Source organism: Delphinapterus leucas, chromosome 6, assembly GCF_059928025.1.
Source record: "Delphinapterus leucas isolate spDelLeu-1000000601 "Yukka" chromosome 6, BTC_Dleu_Yukka2, whole genome shotgun sequence".
Classification (NCBI taxonomy): domain Eukaryota; kingdom Metazoa; phylum Chordata; class Mammalia; order Artiodactyla; family Monodontidae; genus Delphinapterus; species Delphinapterus leucas.
In genome coordinates, this window is record NC_143134.1 from 81,918,078 (window position 1) to 81,930,130 (window position 12,053).

The 12,053-nt window shown below is 42.5% G+C and overlaps 1 protein-coding gene and 1 pseudogene across 1 annotated transcript in view; one reads left to right on the top strand and one right to left on the bottom strand.

The window, feature by feature from the left end:
- The window catches only part of PRUNE2 (prune homolog 2 with BCH domain), a 265,400-nt gene that overhangs the window by 248,484 nt on the left and 4,863 nt on the right, over window positions 1-12,053 (bottom strand). The window lies entirely within an intron of this gene.
- On the top strand, window positions 8,729-9,619 carry LOC111174561 (small ribosomal subunit protein eS4-like; annotated as a pseudogene).

A 12,053-nucleotide genomic window follows, 5' to 3' on the forward strand; every position in this document is an offset into this window, starting at 1 on the left:
CTGAATGAGAATCTGCATTGTAACAGGATCCCTGGATGATTCCCATGCACAGGAGAGTTTAGTGAGTGCTGCCATTATGTCCAGTCGTCCTGAAGTAAGTGCATTACGTCCCTGATGTATGTCAAAATGGAAATATAAGTTATGACTCAGGCAGAGCGTACTAGAAATTTAGCTCCAACATTCATTAGTTGTGTGCCCTGAAGCAAGTCACTTGACCTCTCCCGAGCTTCAGTTTCCCCCTCTGTACACTGAGCATAATGATACCTTTCTCAGAGGATTGCTGTGAAGGCCAAATGAAATAACATATGTTAACTGTAGAGTAAAATCTGATAGATGTCAATTCCCTTGCTTGAAGGCCAAGAACAGGTTTTGCTGAGGAGTGAGTGGCAGGGGTAAGAAGCAGGAGAAAGATATTTTGAGGAAATGAGGGCAAAGAAAAGGTCCAGCAAGGGATACTGTTCATGGCAAGACACTAGCTTAACCTGAACATTCCTAGCTGGCCCTCCTTGCTCTCTGCCCTGTCTTTGAAACAGCAGAAGTGTATTCAGAAAGGAGCTGGACGCTAGAAACCGTGGCACACAAGGGTTTACTCGCAGCATCTCCTGCCCCACAGCATACTAATTATTTAGCAGATGTGCATGATTTAACTACACAGCTAAGTCTCTGAGAGTCAGTGATTTTCCACTCGCGTCCCAACACTTATAAGAAAATATCACCCCAAGTATAGTTCCCTCGGCATATATTAAAGCTTCCCAACACAGTATCTGCCAAGGAATTACCACACTGTATACAAATCATCCTGTTAGACAATAGATTCCTCTTTTAAAAAATCATATAAGGTTTTTAGGAAAACTGGTGTCCTATAAACCTGAACATTTCATTAATGACAGAATTTCAAGCCCAGACTAACCTTGAGTTCTGTCTCTCTAAATTTCCTTTCAATTCTGTGTGGCTGTTTCACTTTTTTCACCAGTGTGAATTAATTAAACTCTTAAGAAAGTTACAGGCAAACCAGGACCTCTAAACAGGGGCTAATGTGTCTGATGCATCTTCATCTTTGTATGTATTAAATTTAGCAACCACGTGGCCTCTGTCACGCCATGGCATAAGAAATGTTGATCTGGAGATATATGTTTCTTAGTGTGAGACTTTGGAAAGAGAAGAATTCAGCTTAAACTACATTAAATTGCACTAAACTAAAATTACTCTCTATTGCATCAATATGGGGGTGCATTTAGGTTTTTGGCCAGTTAATGAATATGCTCCATATGGAAAAATAGTGGTAAGGTGGGTGGAGACAGAGAGAGAGAGAATTTGACAGAATTACACCTCCTTCGTAGGAGGGAAGGAGCTCCTGTTACGGGCAATTAAATTCCCTTCCCCCCATTACACAGACCTCTCAGCTGAAGCTGACATAAGTGACATCCAGGCACCCGTAGTCCCATCACAGGTATGAAGGATGATGTCCACAGGCCCTCCAGAGACCTGCTTCTCAGGAGCCTCCTTCCCATCACAGGTGACATTTGGTCTCCAGAGCCTGTGGAGCTCAACATGTTTCCACCAATGATGCATCCGTTAATCTCACATTTGCAAACTGTTTGTCAGAGGCCATCACACAAAACTGCAAACTCAGTGGGCTTGCTTTCCTGCGTGTTTCATGCAACACAGCTTCAGCAGGAATGTGTTTCATCGCTGGATATTCTCCTCTTGGACAAGTGCTGTATATTTTTACTCAGTCATTTTCTCGTATGGAGATAAAGCCAAGCAACCAAACTCCAACTGAAACCATCAAACTACCTTTCAAAAGGGTAGACCAATTTTTGTTCCTACAGATAAGATTGGAAGCAAAGGCATGGGACTCCGAAGACACAGACTCTCTGCCCAGCTCTGCCACTTACCAGCTGTGTGTCCTTAGGCAAGGCTGGATTTCACCTCTGGCCTTTTTTTCTCCTCTGTGATGTAGATATAATAACATGTGTCCTACCCCGAGGTTGATCAAATGAGACCACATAGGTGGAGGCAATTATGAAGTGCAATACTACCTGGCTTGAATTACCACGCCAAGTATAACAGCAACTAGCTTGACTGATCCATAAGGCTCAATTTTTTTTTAAATAATTGCGAGAGGAAGTGAAAAGAAAAAGAGAAAGTGGCAGATTCTACTTCTTAGTCCCAAATAACATTTGTAACTGGTGTGGCATAGATTGTATTATGATTGTCTTAATTTAGTAGCAAGGCAGCTTCAGATTATTTGATCAAATTCACATTTTTTAAATTAGCATAGTACTGTACAGTCTCTCAGATTTGTCAGGAGCACAGACCTAGGTGTCACAACGTTCTATGAGACAAGTTAACCTTTCTGAGCCTCTCTGAATCTTGAAATTTGGTGGATTTCATCCACAAATCAATTTGGAAAGATTTACCAAGAAACTTGAGACTCTTTGTATCTTTTGCTCCAGTAATTACATATTTGAGAAGCTATTTTAATGACCTAATCCTAAACGGGACAAAATGTTTTAGGTACAAAGATATTTGTTATAGTGTAATTAACAACAGCAAAAAAAGAGGGACAATCAAAATGTTTAACCACAGTCCATCTTCTTTATAAAAATGCATGTTATTATCTAAGATGTCGATTCAGAATGCTATGCAATAACATAGGGAAATATTTAATAAATTATGTTAAGTAAAATAAAAATCAGGGTACCAAAATGTACGAATATCCTACTCTAATCCTACACACAGGAAAAACTAAGAAAACTACTTTGCCATAATATTGCCAATAGTCATGCTTCAATGAAAGTGGTTAATTTTTAGGCTTTTTTCTATTGTTTACAGTTTATTTTCAGTTTTCCTCTATTTCCCAAATTTGCTTTAATGTTTCTTATTTTATAAATAAATGAAGCCTAAAACATAATACTAGGAGGTTAAAATAGTCTAAAGTCACCTGTTTCAATGTTAAAGATCTATCCTTCTATAATAGTTTCAAATGTAAAGATCTGTGATTAAAATAACTAACAGTTTCAAAGCAAGAAATCACTAACGAAAGACTATGGTTATAGAATGCTGTGTTTAAACATGTGGAATCCCAATGCCTGTTTCCACAGCACTCCCAGAAGTGACGGGCCAGGGTGTGTCCAGTGTAACACAGCAATCAGGGTGGCTGTATATAAATCTTGCTGAGAGCAAAAGTCTGAGAAAGAGGCCAGTAGTAAGAAGCATGACTCAGTGTTTATGAGATTCATCAGAACAGTCTATGAAAATGCCAGCCTATGAAACCCTGTGTGTGTGAATTGATTTTTACAGCAATGTCATCCTTGGTCAGAAGGCTATTTTAGCATGAAATAATTCTATAGGTGTGAGAAATACATTTTTCCCCCTCATAGGGCTCAGAGTGACATAATACTTTGGAGAGCTAATGAATTTTTCAAAATGTTTTAAAAGCCAGTTCTGGAATGGTATTTTGATCTGCATCCACCACAGTGAGTTTATGTCTGGATTTTTTTGGAGACTGGAGTCAAGAGTGATGGTGCTTCAGGCCACGGTCCAGGGGGAATCAGCCAACTGGCAAGCTCATGACCAGTTCCACACCAATGAGGTGGCTTTGCTTTGTGCATGGCTTGATGTTAGGGTCTTACACAGCAAATTCACAAATAAAGAATAGAAGAAATATTCAGCTACAGAATAAAATTCTCCCTCTTGTTTATCTTGCACTATGACCTATATACATGTCCTAAGACCATGTTTTCAATTTGCCTACAATCTAAAAAGGAAAAAAAAAACAGTTCTCTCAATGATCTTGATAAACACACAAAATATAAAACAAACCCTGAATTGAAACTGAGGTTTGTATTAATCCACACGGATTGGTCAAAACGCTGCTCACCTTTCTTTGAAAGAATCCAGGCCTCCAAAAGTCAGTGGCTTTGGGAGTCTGTTTATATGGTAGCTGCCAAAGGGTGAGAGAATTCTACGTGGTGTTTCCACCAGGAGATGCTGCATAGAAACCAAGTCAGGCTGCTAAGGGCAGGGGGAAGATGAAAGTGTTAACAAAGCAGAGGATGGAGGCCAGAGAGTGACTTGCCCTCCGCCTCCCTGCAAAGGGACTCAGGGACACTGCCTTCCCAGGGAAGCAGCCAGGCACGTGTCCTCACAGACATACCAATGGCAGGGGAGCAGCTAATCTATCCACCTGTCAGGACACTTCTGTCCGCCCAGGGCCAGGTGCTAGTCTGGCCAGCAACACAGGCCACTTGCTAGAGAAAACGTGTATGAAGAGCGCAAAGATTAGCAAAACGCTCCTACGTCAGGATGAGCTTCTGCCCCAGCCCTTACTTCTCTTCCATTCTGGAGAGCAAGAGGGAAGCATGCACAACTCTTTCTTGCACCCTTCAATTAATTAATAGATCATTTTTCACAGCACAAAATAAAGGACATAATTGAATTGTTGGGCCTCTTTAAAAATAAGCCACTTATCCTTTTTTATTTTTTTTAGTTTTTATTGAAGTATAGTTGATTTACAATATTGTGTAGCTTCAGGCATACAGCAGTGATTCAGTTATACATATATATATATTTTTTTCAGATTCTTTTCCCTTATAGTTCCCTGTACTATACAGTAAAACAAAGCCATTAAAGTCCTATTTTTTTTCAACTGAGAGAAAGAAATGGTTCCTACGAGTGGGAAATCTTCCATTAAAACCTTTCAGATAATTGAAAGTCCAGCAGCAGGCTGCCCCTCCCTCTCCGGCTGTTCTTAGAGATGTTATTTTCCAGGCCATGGTCATTGCTGCAACTTCTCTACCGAGTCCAGAACCAGATTAAGTTCTCAACTCAGCGTGGGAGTGGAGAGCGAGGTTTCTCCCATCTTGTATGTGCCATGGGCCTATTTATGCCTTCCCACATCAGGCTCACATTTTTAGCACCATCACTCTCCATCCTGACTCATGATCACTTGCTATAAACCATGACATTTCGCATATCTGGCTTCGCTTAAGAATGAGGTCACCTATGCAAGGGACTTTTCCAGACAACTGAAGCTTACCCTCTGTGTGACAATTTCTGTTCAATTTTTTCTCTGTTAATTATCTGAGTTGGATTTTTTATTTTCTGAAATTGCTCACACACCCCACCTTCTCTTAAACAGACACCGAGCTTAAATAGTTTTTCTTCCTTGATTATTCAGGGTCATTACTGTGAACTTTCTGTCACTGATGTTATGGCCTCCAAAGGCTGTGCAGGTATTTAGGACCATTTGCCCTACATGACACTTGCTGAAAATCTGGGTCCATTTCTTTTTTTTATATATATAAATTATTTATTTATTTTTGGCTGTGTTGGGTCTTTGTTGCTATGCGCGGGCTTTCTCTAGTTGCGGCGAGCGGGGGGGGGCTACTGTTTGTTGCGATGTGCAGGCTTCTCATTGTCGTGGCTTCTCTTGTTGTGGAGCACAGGCTCTAGGTGTGGGCTTCAGTAGTTGTGGCACGTGGGTTCAGCAGTTGTGGCTCGCGGGCTCTAGAGCACAGGCTCAGTAGTTGTGGAACACGGGCTTAGTTGCTCCGCGGCATGTGGGATCTTCCCGGGGCCAGGGCTTGAACCCATGTCCCTTGCATTGGCAGGCGGATTCTTAACTGGGTCCATTTCTTAAAGGTTTGTTTGATTTTGGTTTTGTTTGTGCAGTTCCCCTATTGTAAGTTATAAGCAATTACAGCCTCTGGCAACCACTTCTCCCACCACCCTGCTCTGAGAAACCGAGCTCGTGGGTATTCTGTCAAAGCGCAAATTAAGTAATAAGGATGATGATGAGCACTAACATTTGTGGGTCTTTGCTACTTTCCCAGCATTCTTCAAATGACTTACAGGTATCATCATACCAATGGGCTCAGAAAGAGAGTCTGGGGGATCTCCCTGTGAGAAAAGAACCAATTATAAAGATATGGGTTTTTTTGTTTGGTTGGTTTTTTGTGTGGTACGCGGGCCTCTCACTGTTGTGGCCTCTCCCGTTGCGGAGCACAGGCTCTGGACGCGCAGGCTCAGCGGCCATGGTTTACGGGCCCAGCCGCTCCGCGGCACGTGGGATCTTCCCGGACCGGGGCACGAACCCGTGTCCCCTGCATCGGCAGGTGGACTCTCAACCACTGCGCCACCAGGGAAGCCCAAAGATATGTTTTTAATACTCAATTGCAGGTGTCTGAAGGAAAGCTGCCTTTGTGTAACTTTCAGTTTTCTGGAGACCTTGGGTCGGCCGATGTGGCCAAATAAAGTGAACTCCAGACACATGAGCTCTTGCTCTTGCAAATCATTCCATTCTGAGCTTTTGGAAGGATTTCCTTCTACGTCTCACCACTTTTCAAACATGCCTCCCCCCTGAATCCTGTTATTCTTCACTTATCTCCTATTTCCCTTCCAATTCCACCTCCACCTTCCTTCTTTCCTTTCTCCCTCTGTTCCTTCACCCCTATATGTGTCTCCGAGTATAACCAGCAGTTTTCTGAGGCACTGCTAAGCTGGCAGACTCGAGGGCAAAAGCGAAACTCTGTACAGCAGAGAACTTGAGTCCTAATCCGAGCTCTTCTGGCCAGCTGTGTCACCCGGGCTGAGCTCACCCAATCTACGCTCACTCAATCAAACAATTCTTCTGTCTCCAGCAAGAGAGTGACAACAATGAAGGAAAAAGATACAAATAAACTTACTTACAAAGTAGAAATAGATCCACGGACATAGGAAACAAACTTATGGTTACCAAAGGGTAAAGGAGGGGAGAGATAAATTAGGAGTTTGGGATTAATATATCCACGCTACTATATATAAAATAGATAACCAATAAGGACCTACTGTATAGCACAGGAAACTATACTTAGTATTTTGTAATAACCTATAAGAGAAGAGAATCTGAAGAAGACTATATATAGCTGAATCACTGTGCTGTACACCTGAAACGAATGCAACATGGTAAATCAACTATACTTCAATAAAAAAAAGATAATGAATGTGTTTGGTAACCACACGGAAATTGTTGTTAATAGTGAGTTAAAAAGAATACTTTATAGACTATATTCAGCATTTGGGATTTGAACTGGAGCTCACATTTAATTGTACACTATCATAAAGAAAATGGTAATGATAAAATTACAGAGAAAAGGTTTCCACTAAAAAATGCATTTTGAGAATGTCACTGTATTAATTACTACTTATTTATACATAATACTACTAAATCTAAATAAGTTTCTGAATCGAAATAATCTTTGCACATGTTTTCACGCATCAGTTTTTAATATGAGACATCTAAACAAGAGCAGAAGAAAGCTTACTGTAGGTCATTTAAAACTCTGTCATGTTAAAAACAAAAACAAACAAAGCAAAAACAATGAAGGAAGCTGGAAAACAAAAAGCTGTACTCACAGCCTTGATGGCAAATAAGGAACAACTTCTAACTGTTTTAAAAAAGCCATTCTCATTATTAAAAATTCACTAAATACCCACAGTATTTCAGTCACTCTAAAACTAGTTACAGAGCCTATCTTCCAAAGAGTTTATCAGTGTTTTATTTTTCTTTCACCTAGGTAGACAGTGAAACAGTCTCCCAATTTATTCAACCAAATCATAGACAGCCCAGCACCATATTTTTCTCACAGCAGGTTCTCAGTAATAGTGATTGATTACTCAGTTATCCAAGGGTTTTTTTTTTAACATAAAACAGTCAAAAACTAAGAAATGAACCTCTCTTGGGTCAAAGTGAACTCACTACCCAGCCCTCCCATAAACCTGCCGAGTTGCTCATGTTTTATTTAAAGAGAATTAAATGTTTCAGGATATCTGGTGGGAAGACACGAATGTGGCAGAGGGTCCTGGAATGGGAGTCAGGTGATCTGGGAGCAAAGTCTGGCTCTGTTCTTTATTGGCTGTGAAACCTTGGTCAAACTTCTTGCCCCACTGAACCTCAGTTTCCTCAACTGCAAAGGGAAATAATAGCTACCTCACAAGACTATTTTGGGTATTAAGTGGAAAAATCTATTTCTTAGAGCTAAGACAGATAATCAACAAATTCGAACTAAAGGGAGCTAAAAATCATCCCTGTTTCTGTAAAATGCAAATAGGGCTTCCTGGCTCTCTTGTCCACAGTGGTCCTATTCATGTTTTTATTACTGTGGGTGGAGGACATATTCTTATCTTAGTACATACACACCTGCAACAGCCCTAATATATTATTGTTCTCATTTGACAGATGAGGCCAGTCTGGAAGGCCTTCAACTTTCCTCTCAAGGACTGAAAATCTTCTTGGCCAATCTCATGACATTAATACTGGCCCAGAAGCAGCAGAACAAGCTGGGCAAGCTTGGTGTAGTGGCTGGGATTGAGGGAGTCTAATTTTTACCCTTTGGACCACACAGCAGAGGATCTAAGGCTCTAATAGTGCCACTCTGTCTGCTGATCTGCCCAATGTGGTTTTGCAGAGCGCCCCATTCCCTCCCCTGCCTCTCTCCAATCCATTCATGCTTGAATTCCACCAGTATTTACAGATTCCAAGCAATCATGCATAAAAACTAGCCTCATTATTTTACAGTAACATTTTGTATGAAGTGTGCACCATATACAAAAGGGCTGTATGGCACTCCTTGACCTTACTGTTTCTCACCTCCTTCTAGTAAACCAACCAGAATTCCCTTATACTGTCGCCATCCCCTCTTCAGATTCAGATCTCTAGGAGTCTGCCCCTGTTCATCCACTTATTCATTTTACTAAGCCACTACAATGCCTCATGCATTGTGCAAGCCTCTTGCCTTATGGCTTCATTCATTCTAAAAACACTGTGTTCTTTTTGTGCTTAGCACAGTCATGGCTCATGGTCCCAAGAAGCCCCTGAAACATGTAGCAGCTCCAAAGCACTGAATGCCGAGTAAACTGACCAGTATGTTTGTTCCTCATCCATCAGGTGATCCCCACAAGCTGAAAGAGTGTCTCCCCCTCATCTTTTTCTAAGGAACAGACTTAAGTATTCCCTGACAGGAAAAGAAGTAAAGAAGATCTGCATGCAGCAGTTCCTTAAGGTTGATGGCAAGGTCCCAACTGATAGACCTCATCTACTGGCTTCAAGGAGGTCAGCAGCATTGGCAAGACCGGGGAGAATTTCTATCTGATCTGTGATACAAGGGTTACTTTGTTGTTCATCGTATGATACTGGAGGAGCCAAGTACAACTTGTACAAAGTAAGAAAGATCTTTGTGGGCGCAAAAGGAATCCCTCATCTAGTGATCCATGATGCTCGCACCATCCATCATCCTATCCCCTTCAAAGTGAACGACACCATTTAGACTGATCTGGAATCTGGCAAGATGACTGATTTCAGCAAGTTTGACACTGGTAACCTGTATATGGTGATCAGAGGCGCTACCTTGGGAAGAATTGGTGTGATCGCCAGCAGAAAGAGACAACCAGGTTCTCTTGTTGTGGTTCATGTGGAAGATGCCAACGGCAACATCTTGGCCTCCCCACTCTCCAACATTTTTGTTATTGCAAAGGCAACAGACCACAGATTTCTTTTCTCTGAGAAAAAGACATCTGCCTTACCATTTCTAAAGAGAGAGACAAGAGACTGGCAGTCAAACAGGGCAGTCAGTGAAATGACCGCTAGGTGACATGATTGGAAGGGTCTTTGTACTTAATTAAAGATAATGTGTCACGATTAATGGCAAAAAATACCTCACAAACAAACAAACAAACAAAAACTGCTTACTGAGCTTCAGGCACTGCACCAGGTTCTGGAGATACAGCGGTGAGCAAACCCATACAGAGACCCTGGTCCCTACTCTCGTTAATCAAACAAACATGCCCAATAGAGATATAATAACAAGTTGAGGTAAATGACCTAAAAACATCACCCCAAAACCTGACTTGGACTCATGAATTGGGGAGGCTGGGTGGGAGGGGTTATTCAGCAAAAGGCTTCCCTTCTCCTTAACCTGATCAGAAGAGGTAGGAGTTATTCAAGCTTAGGGAGGTAGGAGGAGAATCTAGCAGAAGCTGGACAGCAGATGGGTCAGATCCCAGAGTCAGGTTAAGAGTGTTGTTGGTTCTCCAAAGAGCAATGGAAAGTGATAATAAGGATTTAAGGGAATGATGGGACAGATGTGAAAGATGCTTTCACAGTGATCTCCCTGGTAGCAGTGGGAGAGTGGTTTGTGGGAGACCAACTTGTTAGCTGGCCATTGCAGTCATCTGGATGACTTAGTGATGTCTGGGATGTGGTGGGTGGGGAAGGGATGGGGGAAAAGAAAGTTCCCAGTTGGAGAAACTGGATGAATAATAATGCCGTTCACTGAGATAAGGAACTGCAGGAAAGGACCAGCTTGGGGGCAAATGGAGAGAAGCAGCATTGTTCCAGGTTCTGTGCTGAGGGCTGTAGGTACATTATTTTGGCTTTATGACAAACCTGCAAAGTAGGTATCATTATCTCATTTTTCAGATAAAAACCCAAGGCTGTATTATCAGCTTAGTTTTTCTAACCCAACCTTTGTGGCTCTGATTTTGCAGGGCAATCTGGTGCCCAATTAGCCTCCCAAGAGCTCTTAAGAAGAAAGATTACCTTTCCCTGGAAACCAAAGCCCAAAGTCACAGAGCTCAGATCGGAATGGATTTGGAACGCTGCCAGAGATTTTGAGTAGGCTACTCTGGGACCCATGGCAGGCAGCCACGTATGACTGTGCAGGTTGCATACTGCACAAACCCAGAGGGTGCCGGTCATATCAAAGTCCATGTGAATGCTGCCTCCTGAATATATCAGCCCTGTCCCTCCCCAGTTTCTTTTCAAAGAAGACTCCAAACTCCATGACTCTCCAATAAACCTCAGGGTTCAAAAAGAATCAGTGACCAAGGCAACACCGTGCACCTTACCTCTCTGGTCCCAGATGTTCTTTCCTCTTTTGCAGCCTTCATTCAGACCCAGGTATTCATCCCTCACCCTTGTCTGCTTACCTAGTACCCCAGGGAGGAGTAGATGTAAAGGTAGAGTGAGACGTCCATCACCAAACCACTATTGCTTACAAGAGCTCCCCAGACTGATACACCAAACCTAAAACATTGCTAATATCTGCCCAAATAAATGCTACGTAGAAATAAACAAGTTATACCAAAGCTGTCACCTTTTTACGTAGTTAACATAAAATATTCCTCAAATTTCTGATTAAAGGGCATCTTTGCTCACCTGCTCGCATCTTCCCAGGCCCAAGGTGCTGTCTGAACAGCAGTGACCAATTGTTTATCTTTGAGGAAGATCAGCCCCCTCTGAGATTTACACTGAAAAAGCCTGGTTCTTCTCCGCAGGCCCGGGGGCTGGGACAAACCACAGCTCTCGGTCTGAAAGCTCAGGCAGTGAGAAATGGAGCTGACTCTAAGACTAAAGCAATCAAGGGCCCTTTTCTCATCAGCCCCTAAGACGGTGGAACCACATTCACAGAAGTACTTTGGATTCCTGAGTTTCTTGCTTGGGAATGCTCCGGCAAGAGGCACAGTCTCAAGTGCACCAGCCCTCGGTTATGATGGGGAGGGAGCTGATCCTGTGGTCTGTGATCAGAACGAGCTCAGCTTTCCAAATGAAACTCCGCCAGCATCTCCATCATTACTAGTCCTTACCACCATGGCCCTTTAAAAGGTACGAAACATTCTTTATTTTATTTTATTTTATTTTTTTGCGGTACGAGGGCCTCTCACTGTTGTGGCCTCTCCCGTTGCAGAGCACAGGCTCCGGACGCGCAGGCTCAGTGGCCATGGCTCACGGGCCCAGCCGCTCTGCGGCATGTGGGATCTTCCCAGACCGGGGCACAAACCCGCGTCCCCTGCATTGGCAGGTGGACTCTCAACCACTGCGCCACCAGGGAAGCCCGAAACATTCATTTTAAAGACGCTTTTTATTGATACACATGACCTTGTTCCTATAAAGGAAATCGGGAAGGATATATTTCTCAATTTCCAATCAAATGATTCCTCTGCAGACATGCTGCAGTGTTTTTCTTTCTTTTTTGGAAAACCCATCTCCTCTATCAACTCTAATGTGGTTG